Below are 24358 nucleotides of genomic sequence, written 5' to 3'. Positions count from 1 at the left end.
AAGCTTCATTATTTCATACTTTGCTCTCTTTTCAAAGCCAACAGTGTAGGATCTTACTTCAACCTTTGATTTCTGTGTCTGCCATAGTGACTCTTCTGCCACCTCTGGTTAAAGGAAAATTCATTTAAAAAGCCTTAATGTAAGCATTTCTACCAAGTCTTTTTCCCAAGTTCATGTGCCCTAATGATTAGGACATAGATGTTTTGGGAGTGGATCATTACACAGTCTCTTGTAGATACTATCTGAATTCAGCATGTATGTGAGGGAACTCAAGATGCTACTTGGGCCATGAGAAAGAAAGAAAACACAGAAAGAAACAGGAAACCAATCACTTTGCCTGGCTAGTACAGTATGGCAAGAGTTGGATTGTTTCATTTCCTAAATATCAAAAGACTTGCACTTCTTTTTAACACTAATAGGGAAGTATATCTAGCAAGGTCTGTTGGGGAAAGATCTGTGGTTCAGTCATTACTAAAGTAGAAAGTTAAGGGTTCTTTGGAAAATTGGTTGGATGGTGTTTTGCTGGGGCAAACACATGAAGGAGTGTTTTCCTGAAGTGGACACAGGAGAAAGAATGTTGTGCTAAACTAAGCATGTGAAAGGACACATGATAAAGGACTCTTTGCTAACAACACGCATGTATTGGTCCACCTCACATTGTGTAGTTGAGCTGCATTTGTCAGGACTCCATAGAGAAATGTATCAAAAAACTTCTGGTGGTATGCTGTAGTTTCTTGCTTGCCCACAAACTTGGGCTAATTGCCAGAGTGATGTCAGCTGAGACAGACTCACATGCTGAGGCAAAGCTCATGGAGGGCATGTGCTTTTGGAGGATATAAACAGGATTCAGTGGACAGTAATGGAAGCTGAGCTTGGCTTGCTTGGAGAGCTAGCTGTGCAATGCTTATGAGTCTCACATCTTCACTGATCTTCTCTTTGCTGAGAGAGGCACAGCCAAGAACTTCACCTCGTCCCTCCTGTGAATTGAGCCATGGCTGAGGCCTAACTGTCTCTGCTAAGTAGTGCTACCACTACTGCTTTGTGTGTGCTAACCTGACTCTACCGAACTGCACTGCTGCTGTATCTGTGAAGTGTTTGTGAGTGGATCAAGCTGCCGTTGTTAACTTGTGAACTGAACTGCCAAATTCCAGACAACACAAACAGGAGTTGTTCCAAAGAATCTTTCTAGACAGGTTCACTTCCTCTGTGTCTTTTCTTTCCCACTATCTCTGGTGGTTGGTGGACTAAAAGGGAGGTTAAAGCATTTAAGAACCATAATTAAAACTAGGATTGAAAAAAATTAAAGTTATGCATTATAATGTCTCAAAGCAAAAATGGACAGCTAATAGATATGTGAGCATGGCTGTCTTTGACCATCCAATCCAAGTCAGTCTTCAGATGCCCACGGATATAGTCTTGCCAACTCAAGATCATCTATTCCTGGCTCAAACCATTACAAATACCCAGCTGATCCACAGATCCTAAGTCAAATAAATTCCTACTCTAAGCTTGCTGGCTATGTTATAGTGCATGTTATACTGAATATGTTAGACTAAAGCTGCTTAAAAAATAGCATAAATATGCTATAAACACAAAGTATAAACAACTCAAACTATCTACAACTCAATTGTGAGGGTTTTTATTTAACTTCATTTCAGTGCCACACACATAAACCAGTGTTATGCAAAGTAATCTTAAAATAACCGAAACTTTAATAAAATGTCAGTAAAAACACATTCAGATCAATGTATATTAGAACACACTGGTTTTCTTTCTGAACAGAAGTCATATAAAGTTTTTGCCCAAAATTTCTAAATTGAAAAAGCATCCAACTTAGAAATATTAAATAGCTATGGTATTAGTAGAGCAGCACCAGGAAAAGGCCTATGAAACTTGGAAATTAATATGTGAGGTTTAAAGAAATACTATAGCATCACAGGTGACCGGCAGTTGCCTGTGGTGTTTAACCCTTAAGCAAGGAGCGGAACACAAGCATTAGGCAACCCTTGGGAAACAGGACCCTGAAGGAATTTATGTTCTGAGTCTGAAGCAACAAGACTAACAGTAGGCACACTGCAGAGATGAAGAAAGAGTTGTGCCCAATAAAAAGTTTTGTTCAATTCTGTAGCCTAGCAGGCATCTGAATGGGGCGTGTATGCATGCAGACATACATCTCTTGAGTGTTTATAGATGCTCTTATCTGAGGATCTCATTACCCTTCATGGGCTTTAATTAAATGCCACAATACCCCTGATGAAACAGCTATTATTTTAGATGGGTAATTGAGACACTTAATCAAGGCTCCTTAAACAGATGAGGCAATATGCCTACGGACAGACAGGAAGTGCTTATCTAAGCTGCAAACAGAAGCCCAGAGCCTTTCCCCTTGGTTCTGACTCTTACCACCTCACCACACAGCCTGAGGGAGCAGAAAATTACCTCCTTTAACTTATTTCTTAGTGTGAAATTGTCTCTCCCTAGACTCTCATGATTGCAATATAAAGAAGCCGTTTGCTTGCCTTTCCCAGCCTCTTTCCTGTCATGAAGAAGTGAGTTCCTGTTCTTCCCACAGAGAAGATCCCAACAAAGGCTTTTTCAGAAGGAACTACCTGTGACACTAAGGGAAACACCTAGAGTCTTTGCAGTTGGGAACATTTGAATCCTTATCTTAAAAAGCTTTGTCAATGTAAGCAAGCTAAAAGCCTTGCGCATTCCCTGCCAGGGGTAATGATTCATGGCCAAACATAGTCCTTGGCTCGTTTAGACTTTCAAGAACCATGGGTTCAAATCCTCTCAGGTTTGCCTGGGTCTTTATTCTTTCACATTAGTTAAATGGAGAAAAACAAACAAACAAACAAAAAAAGATTATTACCCTGTAGAACTTCTTGGCTAAGGTTTGTGGAAATCAAACGTCTAATTTCAACATGCTGAGTTGTTGCTACTTTGAGGAAAGTTGCTGAGTTTACCTTGGAACCCGAGATCAAAGCTGAATACTGCTAGTTAAGCACCTCTTTAAAAGAACTCATAATATTTGCCTTTGGAAACTTTAGCCAGGATTTTTTAATAGAAGCTGTGCATGAATGTTCTCTAGATTCTTAGATTAGTTGTCTTGTATTATGTATGCATTCTGCACTGAAACACACACACACAAACATGCACACACACAAAATTTCACATATATACACACATATCCACAAATGCATACAAACACAACCACATACATACAAACACATAAGCAAACATATACATACACAAAATCTATAAACATATACACAAATACATTCACATATATAATACATACACATACATATACATATATAGAGGCAAACACATTCACATGCATGCACATACACTAATAAACACATAGGCAAACATATACATGCACACACTCAAACATACACACAAATGTATTCCCATAAACACACAAAATACACACATGTATACACAAAAATGCATATATGTGTATATATATGTAAACATACACATGCATATACACAAACACATTCACATACATATATGCAAAACACACCACAGATAAGCAAACACACACATGCACACAAATACACACACACACACACACACACACACACACACACACACATATATATATATATATATATATACATATATATATATATATATAAACACAAACACAATCACATATACACACATACAAATGTACATATGCAAACATACAAGCAAACATACACACACACACACACACACACACACACACACTTAGTATTGGATAACCTACCAGAGGCTCATCCCTGGAGTAAACGGACTCTCTCTCCCTCATCAATCACTAACTGCCTGTAGCTCTTTATTTAGGGGTGTGGCCTTAAGAAACTTCCCTCAATTACATAGTCATGCCAATTTGTTTGATCATTTTACAGGTGGAGATTTGGTGGATGCAGCATCCCCATCATGTCTAGAAGACACTGTCTCAAGCATCCTGATCCTCTGACTCCTACAATCTTTCCTCCCCTTCTTCTGCAATGTTCCCCAAGTCTTAGGTATAAAGGTGTGTTTTATATGTACATAACTATAGCCATACAGTATTTGACAGAGAAACCAAACAATATATATACTGGAGGAAACACGACATATTCAACAATGATGGGAAACTAGATGTCCACATGTAGAAATGAAGGTGGACATATATCTATCATAACCTACATTTTTTTTTTTTTTGCACAAAACTGACTCCAAATAGATTAAAGGCCTTAAAGAGAAACCTGAAACTGCTAGAAAACAACACAGGCAGAACCTACCTGTAGTGCAGGAAGGACTTTCTGAACAGGACTTTATTCATTCAGGGATTGAGGCCAACAAGTGACAAGCAAAACCTCCTAAAACTAAGACGTTTCTAATCAGCAAAGAAAACATTCAGCTGAGTGAAGAGAAATCCCATAGTAACCCCATGATGGGGAAACTCTCCGACAGCTACACATTCAATAGAGGATTAATCCAGAATATACAGAGAACTCAAAAAGAAAAAGAAAAAGAAAAAAGAAAAAAGAAAGACCAAAAAACTAAACCAACAACCAAACAAAAACAGAACAACCCAATTTAAAAAGGTGCAATGGATTTGAACAGAGTTCTCCAAAGAAGAAATTAAGATGCCTAAGACTGCTGCAGCCACTATGGAAATCAGTGTGGACGATTATCAAAAAACTAAAAACAGGCCTATATGACCCGGCTATACTACTGCTTGACATTTGCCTAAAAACCTTAGCATCCTACTGCATAGACACTTGCTCAGCTGTGGTTCTTTCCACTTTTTTCACAACAACCTAAATGTCCTTTGTCTGATGAGTAGTTAATGAAAATGTGGGACACATACATAATGGGGGTGGGGTGGGGGTGGGGATACCCATTTTAGATAGATGGATTATAGAACATATATGGTTTTTGGTGGGTAGGAGAATAAAAACAGGGATCTTTTTGGTGGGGCTGGGGTTGTAATTCAAAAGGAGGGGAAAGAAAGAGATGAATTACATTAGAGATATTTGAAAAACCATAGAGAAATGTTCATTATTTTACAAGCTCACATGAGAAGTGTGCGTGTGCATGTGTGTGTGCATGTGTGTGTTTAGTTTTAATAAAGTTATAGCGCTTGGGCTGATATGCTTCACTTAGAAGGTATAAACTATGGAACCAAAACCCAGTGCCCGGGCATGGGAAATCTCCCTTTGAATTTTCAGTTAGAAGAGACTAAGAGACTCCTAAAATAATATATGGCAGTGCTTTTGCCCTTGGTTGCCTCCCAGAACTTGAAGGCAAGACTCTATTGCTAAAGATACCAAACACGGTGGAAACAGGCCTTTGAGGAACTGAGCTGGAATTGAGCTAAAAGCCTCCTCCTTGAGGACCAGTTACCATAGCACTGAAAGGGGTGCACAAGCCTCCATGGGAGAGAGGCAACTGAGAGTTCTATGCAGCTGTAAAGTCTATGAACTACAATGACGAGCCTGGAAAAATAGCCCCCATGGTGCAATGATGGCCCCTATATCTTCAGTAAACTAACAGCATCATAATATATTATATAATTAAACATAAATCCCATCCAATTGGAGGGAATAAATGCCTGCTACTGTAAACCCAGCCAATTATTCATGGCTAGCGAGGTCCTGAACCCTAGAGGAGAACCTACCACGACCATTTTCCTAAACCAGTATAGCTTCTAACTATATGAGTTTCTTTGTTTTGTTTGTTTAGCTTTGTTTTGTTTTTGTTGTTTTGGTTTGTTTGAGACAGGGTTTCTTTGTGTAGCCCTGACTGTCTTGGATCTCACTCTTAGAGAGCAGGCTGGCCTCTCATTCTGAGATACTCTCTTGCCTCTGCCTCAGGTGCTGCTGGGATTAAAGGCATGCACCACCACCACCCAGCTACTATATTCTAAATAATTATCCTAATATCCACAGATAAGTGTATGCTACACCCCCAACAAAGAGATTTCTTTTTGCAGTAAGGGGGACTTCTACAGAGATCACAGCCTATCAACCTTGCAGAAAATAAGTGACTCTAGGATTTCCCTCTAGACTTTCTGAAGAGCACTCTAGAGTCTAGATTCTCTCCACAGACTTCTATCTTAGCTCTCAGTACTTTTTTAACCTTTTATTGATTTCCTGTAAATTTCACATAATGCACCCCAGTCCCATTCATCTTTCCCTCAGCTCATAGCCACACTCCACCCTTACAATCCATTCCAACAGAGAAAAAAAAATCCTCTTGTTGTGGAAGCTGTAGTGTGTCACAATATGTCCCACTATAAACCCTTTTGCCCACACTTCTTTGTTTGCAAATGTTCATTGCAAATGACTTGTTAGTCTGATATGAGGCCTCTGGCTTCTGCTACTCTATTGATCCTGGAATCTCACTGGGACTCCTCTCAGATATCCTGCTGTTGCCCTGTGTCATGGAGATCCTGTACTTTTGGATCTATAGCACCTGCCCTTTAGTGCACTCCAGCAGTTCATTGATGGGGTAGATGTAGGAATGGATCCATTCTAAGTCCTGGATCTGGGCCTGAGAGGTATCTGAGCTGGTCAGTCCCACTCTCATGCTTTCCAGGCAGGCTCACCAAAGATCCTGAAATCACAGCCAGCTCTAATGGGCTGCCCAGGTAAGGTGCAGGACCCACTCTCCTGAGTGTTGCAGCTGTTGAGGGACAGGGGAATCTGTGTAGACATAGCCCTCTCCTCTCTGCCACCACTTACTTGCTCCTCTCAGTGGCCCCAGTCTGAGTGCCTGAGATCATCTCAGGGTTGGCTTTAGCAGCACAATGTCCTGTTTGTGCATTATGGCACCAGGCAGGGGTCATCTTGGCACAATCTGTCCCATAAGGCCTACATGATGCTAGACTGTCATCTTAGGTTAGCTCCCTGCGGGACCAGGCTTGTGGTCATCTTGGGCTCAAAAGTAGTCCTATGTGAGGGTCATCTGTCTTGGGCTCACTCTCTACCCTTTCCCCTATAGCCATCTATGGTCCTAGGTGACCTAGGTGAGGTTCTTCTAGTCTCTGGCTTGTTCCCTGCCCTAGGAACCTTTTAAGGCCCGTGTGGCACCGGACTGGTGATTATCTCATGCTCATTTTTTTTCAGAGAGTGTTGGACTACTGATCATTCAGATGTTCACAGGTCAGAACCCTGAGTGTAGACATAGCCCTCTCCTCTCTGCCACCTATTGATGCACGTGCAACACAACAACCACACTTGCAATGCTTCTAGGACCAGACTCTCACTCATTTTAATACTTTTTTCTAGAAAAAATTAATTTTACATACATTCTAAGATTGGCCACCATAATTATCCTTTCAGTATATAACTCAGCAGTCTATATTTAATTTTAAAATGACCCTGTTCATTGAAGACCCTGAAATAAACCCACACACCTATGGTCACTTGATCTTTGACAAAGGAGCTAAAACTATCCAGGGGAAAGAAGACAGCATCTTCAACAAATGGTGCTGGCTCAACTGGCAGTTAGCATGTAGAAGAATGGGAATTGATCCATTCTTATTTCCTTGTACTAAGCTCAAGTCTAAGTGGATCAAAGAACTCCACATAAAACCAGAGACACTGAAACTTATAGAGGAGAAAATGGGGAAGAGCATCAAAGATATGGGCACAGGGGAAAGATTCCTGAATAGAACATCAATGGCTTGTGCTGTAAGATCAAGAATTGACAAATGGGACCCCATAAAATTGCAAAGCTTCTGTAAGGCAAAGGACACTGTCAATAAGACCAAAAGGCCACCAACAGATTGGGAAAGATCTTTGCCAATCCTAAATCCATTAGGGGGCTAATATCCAATATATATATATATATATATATATATATATATATATATATATATATGTATATATATATATATATATAACTCAAGAAGTTGGACTCAAAAAAACCAAATAACTCTATTTTTAAAAATGGGGTACAGAGCTAAACAAAGAATTCTCAACTGAGGAATACCGAATGGCTGAGAAGCACCTGAAAAAAATGTTCAACACCCTTAATCATCAGGGAAATGCAAATCAAAACAACCCTGAGATTCCACCTCACACCAGTCAGAATGGCTAAGATCAAAAACTCAGGTGACAGCAAATGCTGGCAAGGATGTAGAGAAAGAGGAACACTCCTCCATTGCTGGTGGGACTGCAAGCTAGTACAACCACTCTGGAAATCAGTTTGGTGGTTCCTCAGAAAATTGGACTTAGTTCTACCAGAGGAAACAGCAATACCACTCCTGAGCATATACCCAGAAGATTCTCCAACATGTAATCAGGATATATGCTCCACTATGTTCATAGCAGCCTTATTTATAATAGCCAGAACCTGGAAAGAACCCAGATGTCCCTTAACAGAGGAATGGATACAGAAAATGTGGTACATTTACACAATGGAGTACTACTCAGCTATTAAAAACAATGAATTTATGAAATTCTTAGACAAATGGATATATCTGGAGGATATCATCCTAAGTGAGGTAACCCAATCACAAAAGAGCACACATGATATGCACTCACTGATAAGTGGATATTAGCCCAGAAGCTCAGAATCCTTCTTAGAAGGAGGAACAGAGACAAAGTTAGGAGCAGAGTCTGAAGGAAGGACCATCCAGAGACTGCCCCACTAGAGGATCCATCCCATAAACAACCACCAAACCCAGACACTATGGCAGATGCCAACAAGAGCTTGCTGACAGCAGCCTGATATAGCTGTCTCCCGAGGAGCTCTGCCAGTGCCTGGCAAATACAAAAGTGGATGCTCACAATCATCCATTGGATGGAGCACAAGGTCCTCAATGAAGGAGCTAGAGAAATACCCAAGGAACTGAAGGGGTTTGAAGCCCCATAGGAGGAACATCAATATGAACTAAGCAGTACCCCCAGAGCTCCTTGGAATTAAACCACTGATCAAAGAAAACACATGGTGAGACTTGTGGCTCTAGCTGTAAATGTGGCAGAGGATAGTCGGTCATCAGTGGGAGGAGAGGCCTTAGGTTCTGTGAAGGTTCTATGCCCTAGTATTAGGGAATGCCAGGGCCAAGAAGCAGGAGTAGGTGGGTTGGGGAGCAGGGGGTGGAGGGTGGGTATAGGGGATTTTCGGAAGGGAAACTAGGAAAGGGGATAACATTTGAAATGTAAATAAAGAAAATTTAAAAAAAAAGGGTTCAGACAGACATACAACCATTCAGCCATGTGATTACCTGGATTGCAATCTTATAAATAATGCCACTTATTAATAAATACTACATACTTTGTAACAAAAAGACCCTCTTCTTACTCTTAATTTTTATTGTTAATATTAATTAATGTGTGTGTGTGTGTGTGTGTGTGTGTATGACATGTAGGGGAATTAAAGATCAACTTTGGGTGTCCATTTCACGTTCTATCTATGGCAGGGTCACTTACCTTAGAACACCAGTTCTAGTTGGCCCAGAGACTCCCAGGGATTCTTTTGCCTCTGTCTTCCATCTTCTTTGAGTGTGCTGAGATTACAGATGCATGCTACAGCATCCAGATTTACATGTGTTTTCTGTTTCCCAACACAGCCATCACACTTTCTTAGCAAGCTCTTTATTCCCTGAGCCACCTCCCAGAATCATCAATGCTTTCTCTTGCACCACTCCTCTTGTTTCTTAGTCATGCCAAAGGGTTGTTTTCTTGTCCACTTAACTCATCTTTTCAAGCAGCAGGGACTAGTTTTTCTTCACCGTCTGATTTGTTTTCTATTAATGTTTAGTGTTCATCAGACTTGTTTTCCTGCTATTTTTCTGGTCAGGTAGAGTCCTGGGCTTACTACTTTTCCATTCTGAGCATATATACAGTTAAGAACACAAAGTGCATTTCTGTCTTAGTGCATCATATGCTCTGATTAAGAGTGAACTTTAGTTGTCATCCAATTTCTAACTTCATTTCCTTTGTGTTAAAAAAAAATCCACAATTTGGTTGAACATGTAAATCCCAATACAATATAGTATTTCTCAGCATCTTTTCTTACTGTGGCCTAATGTTGAGAATACCATCACCACCAAGGGTTTTGTACCAGGACTTTATGAAGATTGATTCCCTTTGTAGGTAGTACTGTGATCTTGAAATTGCAGAGCAATGCGCCAGATGTGCATTCAATGCTGAGACAAGTTGTCAGACCAGCAATGGATACTGGTGGATCTCATCATTCCAGCAAAGGAGCCTAGGGAATAGAGACTTCATTGAGAGCCACTTGTCAGCAAATTTTGGAGAAAGCTTTGGGGAGGGTCAAGGAAAAGTAGATACTAGAAAACTATTGATATTATCTGTCACAGCTATGTACTAGCACCAAGGGATGTCACCATGTGACTTTGAGAAAGACAGATATGAGGACGAGTCATACATGTTCCTTTTAGTTCATGTCCTCCAAGGGGATGTGCCTGTCCTATCCCTCATCCCCTCCTGGCTGGGGAAGGCAACACGGTAGAAGCCAGAAGTTACTCCTAACTATGTGATAAAAGAAACACATCAAAAGTGCCAGAAAAACAAGTCTACTTCTACTCTACGTCTTGGTTAGAATCTTCTTAAATATCTTCCCTTGACCATCCCAGCTGAGAAGTGAGTATCAAAGAGGGCCCAGTTGAAATGTAGGGGACAGTCTTCTGAGAATTCTTGCCAAATTAGATTAGAAAACACAGGCTGTGGTGAGAGATGTGGGTAACTGTATGTTTGCCTATGTGGTTTTTAGTTTAGTTTAGTTTTAGAAGATTATTATTATTATTAGCACTTAAGAGGGAGCTTGTAATATTCAATCTTACAGTGTTGCTTGGGAAACAAATATAGATTTGCAGAACATGGAAATATCAAAACAGATTTTCAAGATTAGCAGCAACTACATCAAAGTCTATTTGGCAAATTGGGGTTGTACAAGAGAAAGCAGCTCTAAGGATTTTGTTCTGGTGAAGAGCTTCAGGAGAGGTCTGAGCACACTGACAGTGTGCCACAGTCTTTACAAGCATGCTCTCCTGCACCTGACAACATCCTGCCTGGTTCTTCCTGGCTTGGAAGCCTTTGTGTCCGTAACCCTGGAAGATACTCTGAAGTTGTAATGACATTGTAACTACAAAGTGTTTCCGTGCAACAGACATATGGTGAGTATCCAATTAGTGCTGGCTGTTATTTCTAGCACTTTTCAACACTTGCCTCATTCTAGAACCTTTCCTTTGCCATCTCTCTCAAGTTATGCAGCTTCTCTCACATGATTACTTCTCAGCAGAGAAAAGAGTGACCTGACCTTGCCCCTGAATTCTACCATAGTCAGAAGTTCCCTTAGGTTCAAGAATCTAGTTTTTTTTTCTTTTAATCTACAAATCAATGCTTTCTGAGCTTAAACTTCAGAATTCCATAAAACAGGTTTACAGTTAATGACAAATAGCTGTGCTGTGACTGTGTTGTTGTTCATGTCTGTTTCTATGGCAAACTGCACCAAATGATGACATATTCACACAAATATCCTAATGTCATAGAGAAGGCAAGGGACTTCTTTGCTTATTAATTCTTGAAGCCAAGTGCCTTGTGCACCTCTCATTCACTACTAAATCAGGTTTGCTGTTATTACTGATGAGTCCACTTAACAGTGTTCTTATCTGCAGGGTTAAAATTTGCATACATCTGCTTAATTCTTATGCACAGCTGCTAAGATACTTCACCTTTCATCTTGGTTTACACTATTCATCTGGAATTTCTTAAAACCAAACTATTCATAATAATGGTCTTGAAAGAACTTCAGGAGGTGGGGATGTTTGAGTTCAACATTTTAGCAGCACCCTTCACTTAAGTAAAAAACTTCAGAGCTCTGGAAGACATGAGCACTTCTGACTGAAATGGATAATATCATCCACATGGGCTAAATGATTGCAGAACACATTTTTTTTTATTGCATTATAAATCTGCCAGAAACAACAACCAAAGTTCATCAATACTTTCCTTACTTTTTGTTGGTTAAAAAAAAAAAAAAGATTGTTTTTGCTTCTCTTGTCTCTCAAATAAAACCAGAGTATTCAATGATGTCATAAACGTTTTCTGTCAGTGATGTTTTTCAGATAAATAGTTGAGAGTTGTAGGCTAAATAAAAGGAAATCACATAACAACTCAAGCCATCTTCAGGGATCATGATTGGCCGATATAACAAAGATGTGACTTTATAGAATATAGAATATAGTAATAAGTGACTTATGACAAAATGACTTTATACTGAAATCAAAAGAGTTCTGTCCACAACCCTTTTTGAAATAGAAGAAAGGTAATGTAGTAACAGTTACAGGTGCTATTATATTCCTTCTTGGCCTTGCTTATCACATCATGCATTTTCTTTAGCAAATCTCTCAATGTCTTAGTACATGAGCCTCCTGATTAGAAGTGTCCGAATCTCATTCAAATGGCAAATAAAATACTGGTGATGGAAAAGGTCCGCTTGCTATGCAGCACACACACACATACACAAAGTCCAGCACTTCAGTTATTTTGTTCAAGTGTGATTAGATCCAAGGTCATAAGTGGCATCAGTAGATGCCCATTTCCACACCACTCAAGAGTGGTCTGTACTGTTTTTTGTTAGGCGTGACATGTCCTAGAGAAGGAAAATTATAACACTACCAGTTGATGTTTATTTAGGAGAAGAACATCTGCACATGACTGGGAAGGAATTTCTTGATGGGGCTAGCTATGGTGGGAAAGCTCACTGTAAATGTGATGCATTCCCTAAGCTGGTATCCCTGTGTGAATAAAGAGAGGCAGCAGAGCCCCAGTAGTCTCTCTCTCTCTCTCTCTCTCTCTCTCTCTCTCTCTCTCTTTCTCTTTCTCTCTCTCTCTCTGCTTCCTGACTGTGAATCACTGTCCCCAACAGTGATGACCTATATCCTCCCCCCCCCAAACTGTAAGCCAAGGCTAACTTGTCTTCCCTTAACTTGCTTTCATTATATATTTGATCCCAGCAATGAGAAAAGTAACTAATACAGTTTCCAAAGCTGCAAACTTGATGACTCCAAGGTTTTAGCAAGTCAACTGAAAGAGAACAATAAGAAAATATATTTCCATTAAGGGTATAGGATTTGATACATCTGGAGAAAAATACAAATGAGTTCTGGTAAAAGAGAGAGATGTTCATTATCCAGCTGTTTTCTCCTATGGAGAGCTTATCTCTGCCCTCCCTTCCTCTCTTCTTCTCAGGCTGCATTGTTGCCACAGTGGTGAGCCATCTTGCTTACCACCAACTATGGGAACAATGTTAGGATGCCAGAGTCACAAGGCAGATGGATCCTGGGTCCTCTATAACCTGTTTGAGCTTCCAGTTTGATAGAAAAATTAAAATTTACCTTGGTTAGCTACAGTTTGGTGGAGTTTCTTATTCTAGTTAATCTTAATAGTAACAAAATTACCACTTTTTTGTCAATAGAGTTCAATCACAGAAAATGTAATTTATTAACAGTTTGGAACTATAACCTAAAATCAACATGTTTGCTCCAAGCCTATGAATGGATGAACACTGAAGTGATCCCATGCCTTAGTAATGAGACTCCACTAGTAGAAATGTCAGCCAGAGTTCCCCACTGGTCTTACCAAACCTTCACCAGACTGCACAGAAGTCTAAGGTGCTTCTATCAACTCTTCCATTCTTCTCCATAAGGCCAGACTTTTTTCATGCTTAAAGCTCTCCCAGCTCTGCTCTCTGTATCTCCTTTCTGTCACAGGTGCTTTCCTTAACTACAAATCTATCATCTTTCCTAATCTATCATCACTTTATCTATCTATCTATCTATCTATCTATCTATCTATCTATCTACCTATCATCTATCTATCTATCTATCTATCTATCTATCTATCTATCTATCTATCATCTATGTATCTATGTATCTATCTATCTATCTATCTATCATCTATCTATCTATCTATCTATCTATCATCTATCTATCTATCTATCTATCTATCTATAATCTATCTATCTATGTATCTATCTATCTAACTATCTATCTATCATCTATCTATCAATCTATCTATCTATCATCTATCTATCTATCTATCTATGTATCTATCTATCTAACTATCTATCTATCTATCTATCATCTATCTATCTATCTATCTATCTATGTATCTATCTATCTAACTATCTATCTATCTATCTATCATCTATCTATCTATCTATCTATCTATCTATCTATCTATCTATCTATCTATTTTTTCTCAAAAGTTAAGACAATGAAGTATTCGTGTAAGTCAAGGAAAGATGACAATCATCTTATCTGGTAATAAAAGTAACTTTGCTATAGACAGACTTTGTAAATTTCTAAGACAGCTTTCTATGAAGTCAAGAAAGATGTGGCCATATTGATCTTTGCTTTCTCCAAATAATTTCTTGGTTATTTTAAATTCATCTTTTGTCTCTTGAAAGTTAGAAAGAAAATAAAGTTTACTCTTGAGATTTGAAAAACAACATTTTCCTGAAATTTTGTACAAATAGATACAAAGTAAACTTCTATCATTTATCTAAACAATATTGATATGGATAGAGTATGCTTGAAGTCTTAGCAAACGAAGACAAAGTATTCTTATTTGAATATGGTGGGTGAATATATGAGACCTAGGCTCCAGCAGAAAAATCCTATAGTTAATAAACTCATTCACCACATAGTAACACACAAAAATCAGCATCCTGCTTTATATCAGCAACAGACACATGGGGAAAGAGAAGTACTTATTCACTAGTGCTGAGAGTGAAAGCTTGTGTACCCTATGGAATTCAGTGTAGAGGTTCCTCAAAGAACTATGAATGTAGTCACTGTATAATAATTTTGAGTACATATACAAAGGACTCTCTATCCTACTACAGAGATATTTGCTCATCCATGTTCATTGCTCTTCATAATAGCCAGGAAATGGCAACAGCTTCTGATATCCATCAACTGATGATGGAAATGAAAATGTGGTACATTTATACAATGGAGTACTATCCAACTGTTAAGAAAAATGAATTTGTAGGTAATTGGATGAAGCTGGAGACAATCATCCTGTATGAGAATAAGGGGTAAATGGGGGTGATTAATAGAAAAGGAAATATGATGAAGGATGGGAGGGCAGAGTAGAGGAGAGAATAGGTGAATGGTAACCAACATTAAAGATACTTTGAAAACATTATATGGACACCTACTACTGTAGAAGCTTCCTAATATATGAACATAAAAAAGTCTAAATGGAGTTATGTTTAACAGGTAACAATATTCCTGCTAAACTAGTAAATAAAAAGCCACTGCTAAGAATGGATGTCCTCCTTGGAAGTTATTGACCAATGGCATTCCACAAAAATTAAATTATAGGATGTGGCCATTGCTCCTATTACCCTCCAGAACTTGACATTGAGACTCTATTATGGAAGATACCACATTCGTGAGTCATAGAATATTGAGAAATCAAGTTGGTTCTGACCTAGAAACTTCATCCCTCCTAGCTAGCTTTCATAGTGCTGGGAGCTACTATGCACACAAGGGAGAAACATAGTCATAGATGGTACAGTTGTGAATGCTGTAATCTAAAATAATGACCCGCCTGGCAAGATAGGTCCATTAGTACAATAGTGATACAAATATTTTGGGGATAATAAAATACTTTCTGGTTCTTTTGAAACCTTTTCTTCTAAGATGAAAACCATACTTGTTACTGTTATCAGGGTTAATAACCTATGGATAGAGATGGGTCCTAGGCCTTAGAAGAGACTAATCTTGTACTAAATGAATGTGATATTAAACACACTCCTAATGGCTTATTGTTATACTCATATATTAAAAAGCCACCTCCCATATCATTTCTTGGCCTTTTGGCTAAGATCAAGTGTAAAAAGCTACTTCCCAACTCTCATCAGAGATGCTTCTTATTATAGTAAATAGAGATTAACACAGAGAGAACCACAACTGTTCAAGGGGTAGAAAATAAGAGACTGCAGAGTGCTCAGCCCTTTCCGAAGCTCAGAAGTCATCATGGAAAAGGGGACAGAAAGATCTTAAGATCCGTAGGTTATGGATAACTACAAGGAAAGTGTTTTCTGGACACTAGCAGTAGCACACATGTACTCACAATTGTTGTGAGAGCATGTACCAAACCTAGGAAAGATAAAGCCAGACAAAATCCCAACAGAGAGAAGGGAGGTGAGCACCAAGTCCTACCCTTACCTAAGGAGCTATGTATAGCAATGTATATATATGTATATGCATGTATATGATATATACATATATATATACATATTATATATATACATATACACCATATATACATATTATATATACTATATATATGTGTGTGTATATATATATATATATATATATATATATATATATATATATATATTGCTGGTAGCTGCTACGCATACTACATATATACATATATATGTATATAAACATATATGTGTATCTATATTTTAGTGGGTAGAGAATGAAAGGTGAAAGTGCAAGGAGTTGAGGGAAAGGGATGAATATGATCAAAATACATTGTATGAACTTCTTAAATAACTAATAGGAATATATTTTAATAAAGAAAGTGAATAAAAACCTGCAGAATTATTGGAAAATATGTTACTTCTATTTGATATGGGGCTAGAATCTGGAATATTAGAAACAATCTCTTCCAGTGCAACCATCAGGAGACAACCCAATTTAAAACAAGAAAAACTTTAAATAGACATTTATGTAAAGGAGACAGATACATGGCCAATGGACAGTAAGTATATGGAAAAATGGTCAACATTGTTAGCCATCACAGAAAGCAGGTAAAACACACAGTGAGATAGAATTCAGATCCACTAAAGTGAATACAGTCAAAGGACAGATCCTAATTAGCGTCTGCAAGGATACAGAGAAACTGGAAGCCATATGCACACTGTTGGTAGGAATGTAAGATTTTCTACCAGTTTGGAAAATAGTCTGGCAGTTGATATAAAGGATCAAGTGAGTGGGGAGATGGCACAGTGGCTAACTGCCTGCTGAGCAAGTATGAGGGCTTGAGTTCAAGTTCCCAATCCTATGTAGAAAGCAAGGAGTGGTTATATACTCCTAACCCCAGTGCTTGGTGTAAAAGAACAGAAATAAGAGAGTTCCTGAGGCTTATTGGCCACTTGTATAGCTTAAAGTTCAGTGAAAGACCTTCTTTCAAAAGAATAAGGTAGAGAAAGTGATAGAGAAGACACTAGATGTCCTCTTCTGACCTCTACAAGTACACACACAGGTATATGCACCACACACATATTCACCATACTCACACACACACACACACACACACACACACACATACACACACACACCACACTCAATTTAAAATTTTTGAATAAACATAGACTCCCCATACAGCTAACAAATTCCCCTACTAGATACACACTCAAGAAGGATGAAAATATATGTCCAAATGAATCAAATGTTGAAAGTCTTTTAACATGGAGGAATATTTGGAACTAGATGTTAAGTGAAAGAAGCCAGTCACAAAGGCTATGTGTGCATGACTTAGTTTCCATGAAATGTCTGCTATAGCCAAGTGCGTATAACAGAAAGGAGGCTGATGGCTGCCTGGAATGTTTCTTCAGGCATGATCAAAGTGATAGGAGGTTTAGAGGAGGGAGTTATGCAACTTTGTAAATGAAATACAATCATCAAACCTTACACGTTGACAAGGCAGACAGTATAGTACATGAGGGTCTCGTTTTTAGTCCTTGTACTTCTAAGTGGCTCTAAACCTCCTGTGTTCCTATCAACATCCTAAATTACTCTCCCTAATAAATGAACTAGAACAAGCTCTCCACTCCACCTTAGCATAAGACACACTGAGATACCACTATTGCTGGGATAAAAGTTATTTATGAAAAAAACAAGTCTTGAACCTTTTCCATCAAAAATATTAAAGGAAAGTTTGGAAGAAATTGAACTTACAAATGCCTCTTACTCTTTTTTTTTTTTGCATTTTTTTTCTCATATAGGCATCTCCACTATCCATATGAAATATCTCCCTTCTTAATTGCAAGCTGCATCTAGATACAGACGATAGATCCTAATCAGTGATAGCTGATCCTTTAAGATTTAGCATCTATTCCTTTAAGTTGGTTCCCTCGTACTGTCCGCTCTTAGTGTCTTGGAAGTTTCCAGTGAATCTGAGGCATTTAGTAAGTTGCCAGCATGGACAGAAATTTATTTCAAGCCATTGTTCAGGAGCCATTTGAACCATAGGTAAGAATGGCCAATTGTCTGCTAGTTGAGAGAAGCCATGTAGGCAACAGAACCTCCCCGTCTCTTCCATAACGTCTCTCTTGATTAAGTCTTTGCAGGACCAAAAAGCCCCACTGTCATTAAAAAGCAAACAAATCCACTCAGTCCCAAACTCAATTCCTTGATCCTCACAGCTTTAATCCTACAGAGGTTCCCAAAGCATCTATATTTACCACACACAAACTAACAAACAAACTATGTAATGGCAACCAACTGCTTGGAAAAAAATATGATGCTATTCTTTATTATCTAGTATTAAAGGCAAAACTCTATTATTCTCAGAAGCCTCCCTCTCCTATTGAAAGCCTTTCTATCTGGAAATACACTATCCCTCCTGGGAAAGCCAATTCTAGGAAGAGGAGCCTCTTGAATGCAAGTCAACTAGTCCACAACCAACTTCTACCAGGTCTGTTCTCCCAGAAGATAGTATTCTTCTGCTTGGCTATACCAGGCAAGAAATAGTCCTGAGACTAATTGTCCACATAGTTTATAGCCAACCAAGTTATCCAAACTGATTCTAAGTCATTCAGTTCCACACTGCCTCATCATGGGTTATGGAATGCTGTCCTCCAGCCATGATCATTCCTCAGAAGGGCCCTGATTACTGGCAGGAGACCATCCAGATCAAGCCTGCTCATGTTCCCTCAGGCCTTCTGCACCCTGCTCTCAGACTGGTGGAATTCTGTCCCAGTTTCACATGGGTGGAGAAAGTACTAGAGTACATAAAGGGAGAAGGTTAACTAAAGTAGACAACTCCTTCTATGCAGCTATGGGGAAGTAGTCTTAAAAAAAAAAAAAAAAACAACAACTCTCCTTGCTTTGAGATCTACATTATCCTGCAACACTCCACTCCCCAACCTTGTTCTACATTCCAGTCTCAGGCACATTCAACAGCTGTGTGTTAGTGGGGCTTTGAGGAAAAATAGGAGAATGCCATTTGGAAGAAAAAGACAGACAGAAGTGATGGGGATTTCAGTTGCTAATAAGCAAAGGAGAATCCTTAAAAGAAAGCACACAACCACACAGGACAGAATGGAAGAGGAATCCCTTATTCCTTGGTAGAAAGTGGGACTTCCACAGAAAGAGTGAATATAGCTTTTACTTCCAATTTTCCACCATGTGAAGCTTCCTGACTTTATTTTCCATTTCAAAGGCACTTGTTCTACGAAACAAAAATTGGGGAGTGAAAATACTCAATTATTTTCCCTTCAACAAACCTTCCTTTCCTACCTGAGTAGGAACGGAAACAGAACTTTGTCTCTGCCCAACAGTGTTACATTAGCCATGGAAACATGCCCACATAAGAGAATTATTAATCCTCAAAAAAGCCAAGGCAGCATTTGATGAAAGCCAAAGTGTATTTTCACAGATGGCTGTGCTATGGTGTGTTCGATTGGAAAAAATATTAAACAAAGCAATATTCCATTTCTGTTTTATTCTCTGAAATCAATTATTAGATGAAAAGGTAGATAGGAAGAGCACAGTTAACAAACAAAGACTAAAGAGTTGTCATCGCCTTCAAAATATTCTGGAAAGTAAATGAAGGCCACTAGCCAATAACATGGCAGCAAAACAGAGAGATAAAAAAAAAATCCATATTGCCCGCATTCACATACCCCACGTCACAGTTGGAAGGAGCAAGAGATAAATGGCCCAGTATTGATTGTTCTTACAGGAATATGACAACCACCCAGAGAAGAGAAACAGAATGTCTCTCTCTTCACATAAAAAGCAAATTACATACGAAAAAAATCACTACTCTCAAAGCAAGATTCAATGAAAAAAATATGTCTGGCTTTGACAGGGCAAATTCCAGGCACTGTGTATTTTCACAGAAGTTGGTCCTAAAGGAAAGATTTGAGTGTTACAAAATCTATGGATTTTTTTCACAGATAGTCATAATTTCCCTGTAATGACAAGCAAGGCTTCCATTGCCTACCTCACCCATAACTGATCCTGCGACATGATGCAGCGTTTGTTTCTTTCTGAAAGTTAAACCATAAAATAGCTGCACTAGGAAACTGGGGAGATGGCTCAGGAGGTTAAGTGCTTGCTGTACAACCATGAGCACCTTCATTTGCACCCCCAGAACCCACATGAAGAGCCAGGAGTAGTGCTACCTATTTATAATCCCAGCTCTGCAGAAGCAGGTCTTCGGGGCTCACTGGCCAGCCAGCCTAACCTAATTTTCAACGTTTGAGTCAAAAGAAAGGTCCTGTTTCGAAACACAAGGTAGACAGCTTCTATGGAGGACCTGAGGATGTCCATTGGCCATCACATGCATATACTTAAATATGATACCCACACAAATATAGACACCCACCCTCCACACGCATACAAAAACCTACCAGCACTGAAGACGTCACATAATAAATGACACTGCAGTGTACTATCACAGTAGTGCCCCGTGAATATACCATGCATTACTAGATGTGTGTGAATGGCAGGGTGAACCACGAGGCAGTTCATTATGTCCCTCACAATGCTCATTATTTAGAAAGCAGAGAATTTCTTCTCTCCAACATCCTTTTTTTATCCTCAGAAATGTAGATGGAAACTTGTTTGCTTTTCAAAGGTTTAAGCCAAAAGGAAAACTTCTCTAAAAATCACATAATTTCTATGTTTTTGAGCGTTTCCCCTGCTTTTCACCTTTCCTCCACTCTCCGTTCAGAACATTTTTGGAGTTTTCAGATAACAAGTTCTGCATCTTCTTATTATTTCTGAATGGCTATTATTGGACAGGAAAGCTGCTTCAGCAATCATATTTGAACCATGAGAATAAGCACACCCACACATTTGGACCTTATCATTCTGTTCCTTTGTCTTATCATCCTTGTCCTTCGGCTGACACCATGAACCTTGGAAAGTCAAAGATGCCGTTGCGTTAGTCCCTTATCTTCCACCTCAGGTACCTCCGTCTTTATTCTCTGTCCCCTCATGCCCTTTGGAGATAATTGCCTATGTTTCGGTGCCTATATTATATATGTTCCAACCTGTTCTCCAAACGTGAACTGTTTGGGATTAAAATAGTTTCTTAGGAGCATTTTCAGTCTTTCCTTGAACTCCTGCCAAATCTACAGCTCTCCCCAGAAAGGAAAATGCTGAACATTCAAAGCAGAGTGAGGATTACTCAGAAAAAGATAATAAATAGCATATTACTGCTTGTGGCATGAGGGGAAAAACTCAATTTGTTTGTATCTTAATGGTTTAACCATGACAACAGAGTGGAGCCTTAGTAAAGGTACTAAGAACACAGGCCTCCTGCCAAGACGTGAGAAAAGACTGTAGCGAGGCTGCGCAGGAAATCATAGCACAACGCACGCAGCTACATTAAGAAAGTCCACTCAAGTAGTTTGACAATGCATTGTTTGCAATGCAAATGTTAAGAGCATTAATAAATGATTCAGCAAAGCAGGATAAGTTCAACACTGGGAGCTGAACACTGGGAGTCTGTTAATATCATGCTAATGAAGGTAAGAGAGAAACTCCTGTTTCTGACCTTTGTTGTCACAGGTTTGGATGCAAAGAGGACCGCCTGCCATTGGGAAGAAAAGAAGCACACAGATGAGGTAAAGCGCATCACTGCCACCACTTAGGGAAGAACACCCTACAAGGCTGGAGTATTATTAGCACCTCATCACCCTGTAATGCACATGAAAACATCAGGGCCCAAGAAGAAATAAGCAACTTCCCAGTGATTATATAGCCAAGAGAGTGAAGATTTCAATCAACAGCAAAGCTTCCTATGTAGTCTTATCTTTGCTACTCCATAGTGGGCTATTAAAGTCTCAGCATGCAAGTGTGTGTGTGTGTGTGTGCGCGCGCGCGCGCGTGTGTGTTAGAGTCTTCAGTGGTGTTTCATGAAGAATAAGCAAGAAAATTTGCTACTGTTTTAGGGATTTATAGTTTAGTTAGGGAAATAGATGGGAAAGGGTAAGACTACATATAGAGTTATGGAGAGCAATACTCCAACATGGTGGTAGAACGCTAACTCTCCTCATGATGGCCCCATCTGTACTTTTTGATTTGGTTGGCCCCAAGAATTTGCTACTGGAGGATGCAGAACTCCCTTGGAGACTGGCTACTCTTGGAGTTATGTGGCTTGAGGAGAAGAACTTATGGTACACTGTGCAAGCCTTAGACAAATCCTTGAGCTTATAAGAAGAGTCATTGGCCCATAAAGATGTAGCTTTATGCTTACCAGGAAGTGTCTCTCACTCTGTAAATATCAATAGAGTCCAAAAGACTGGTAACATAGTCATTCCACTGACTAGTGATGAGAGCCATTCCTAGGCAGAATCTGATGGAATGAGACATTGGGCTGGATAAATTTCTGTAACAGAGAGATGAAAGGAAAAGCCAAATTCTGAGACCAAAGTGAGATGTCCAGAGCATATCACTGAGAAGTTCAAAAGCAATGGTCAAGATGCTGACATTTTGATGGCTGGAATGCTAATAGGAAAGAAACCACAGGGAGGGGTTTTTCACTCATCAATCCAAGAGTTATGCTTCATCCTTATAAATGCTACTGTATCTTACTTAATTGACATTTTGATGAAACTAGCCGTAGTTTTCTGGGTCTGGTTCCTATATAACCAAGAAAAAGAAAATCCTAAATGTCTCTTGCCTGTAAAAGACATTCTTATCTATTAGAAAAATATATGGTAAGATATTATAAAAATACATGGAGAGCCAGGTGTGGTGGCACACGCCTTTAATCCCAGCATTTGGGAGGCAGAGGCAGGTGGATTTCTGAGGCCAGCCTGGTCTACAAAGTGAGTTCCAGAACAGCCAGGGCTATACAGAGAAACCCTGTCTCAAAAAAGAAAAAAAATAATAAAACATGGAAAAGCCAAATTGTATAAAATCCATAAGGAGAAGCATTGTCTGGATAAACAATGATGTGCATACTTAGGTACATATACAGTAATGTGTTGCTTGACACAAGGATATGTTCTAGACCCTTAACCATTAGATAATGTAGTCTTCATGTAAACATGCCAGAGTAAAAACCACTTGCATAGTATAATATACCACATACTTAGGTATATGTATGTGTTATAGCCTATTGCTCCTTGTATCATAATGAACAATTAAGACATTAAGGAAAGTACCAAAAATATTATCAAGACATAGTAAACACAGATATAAGAGCTGGTATAGACAGAGCACAGCATACTGTTTTAAAGCATTTGTTTTTCAATAAGTAAAAAACCATACTCTAAAATAATGACTAAAATATAGATTGTAAGTATATTAGCCAACAATATAATCCTTCATTATTATTTTGAGTAACTTTGGCTATATGTAGTCATATGAGCTATGCTTGTATATGACTGGCACTCAGTAGGTCTGCAAACTCATGAAAGATGCGTGGTGCCATAATGTTATGACACTGTGATGTCACTAGGTGATAGGAATGTTTTAGCTCTGTCATAACCTTAAGTGACCAGGATAATGTATGTGATAGATCATTAAAACATCAGTACATGTTACATGACTTCACAATACACATAACTGCTTTGTTCACTGGTTAAAGGCTATAGAACAAAGAACTTATGCTATAGCAGGATCAAGCTCTGACATTCTGCTAGTCTTCCTTCTAGACCAAATGTAGCAGAATGGATGGTGACAATAGGTGCCACTTTGCTGTGCTCTAGAAATAGTCCTGCACTGAAGTCAAGACAGAGCATAAGAAGCTAGCTAGAGATCAACCCAACAAGAGAGAAGAGAGCTTGGGGAGGTCACCTTGGACTTGGTCATCTGGGTCAGCTGTCTGAATGGCTCCTTGTCCTGGCCCAGATAATTCAAAGCTAGCTGGTTTTATCAGATGCCAGATTTATAAGGTGGCCATTCACAGACTGGGTCTCATCTCCTGACATGGTTTGTTTGCTTGGCCTACTTTGTTGTTGTTGATCTGCTTCAGAGTTGAACTGGTATGACTGAAATGGAGACCTTAATCTCCTTCTGTGTGCAGTCTTGACAGCCTCTCTCCAGCATTTCTGCCTGGCTTTTATGACAACTTAAAATTACCAGTCAATTCCTTGGAAAGAGCTGGCATTCTGACTCCTACCACAAAGTTCTTTTTCA

At 39.1% G+C, this 24358-nt stretch overlaps 1 non-coding gene across 1 annotated transcript; it reads right to left on the bottom strand.

Moving 5' to 3' along the window:
* Positions 1-7108: 7108 nt before the first annotated feature.
* On the bottom strand, positions 7109-7239 carry LOC147003880 (small nucleolar RNA SNORA17). Its single transcript, XR_015047710.1, has one exon. It is a non-coding gene; the product is annotated as a small nucleolar RNA SNORA17 (small nucleolar RNA).
* Between the last annotated feature and the right edge of the window lie 17119 nt (positions 7240-24358).

Source organism: Mus caroli, unplaced genomic scaffold (assembly GCF_978045245.1).
Source record: "Mus caroli unplaced genomic scaffold, Mus_caroli_1 scaffold_7, whole genome shotgun sequence".
In the NCBI taxonomy this organism is placed as follows: Eukaryota; Metazoa; Chordata; class Mammalia; order Rodentia; family Muridae; genus Mus; species Mus caroli.
This window is presented reverse-complemented; position numbering and strand designations above follow the sequence as displayed.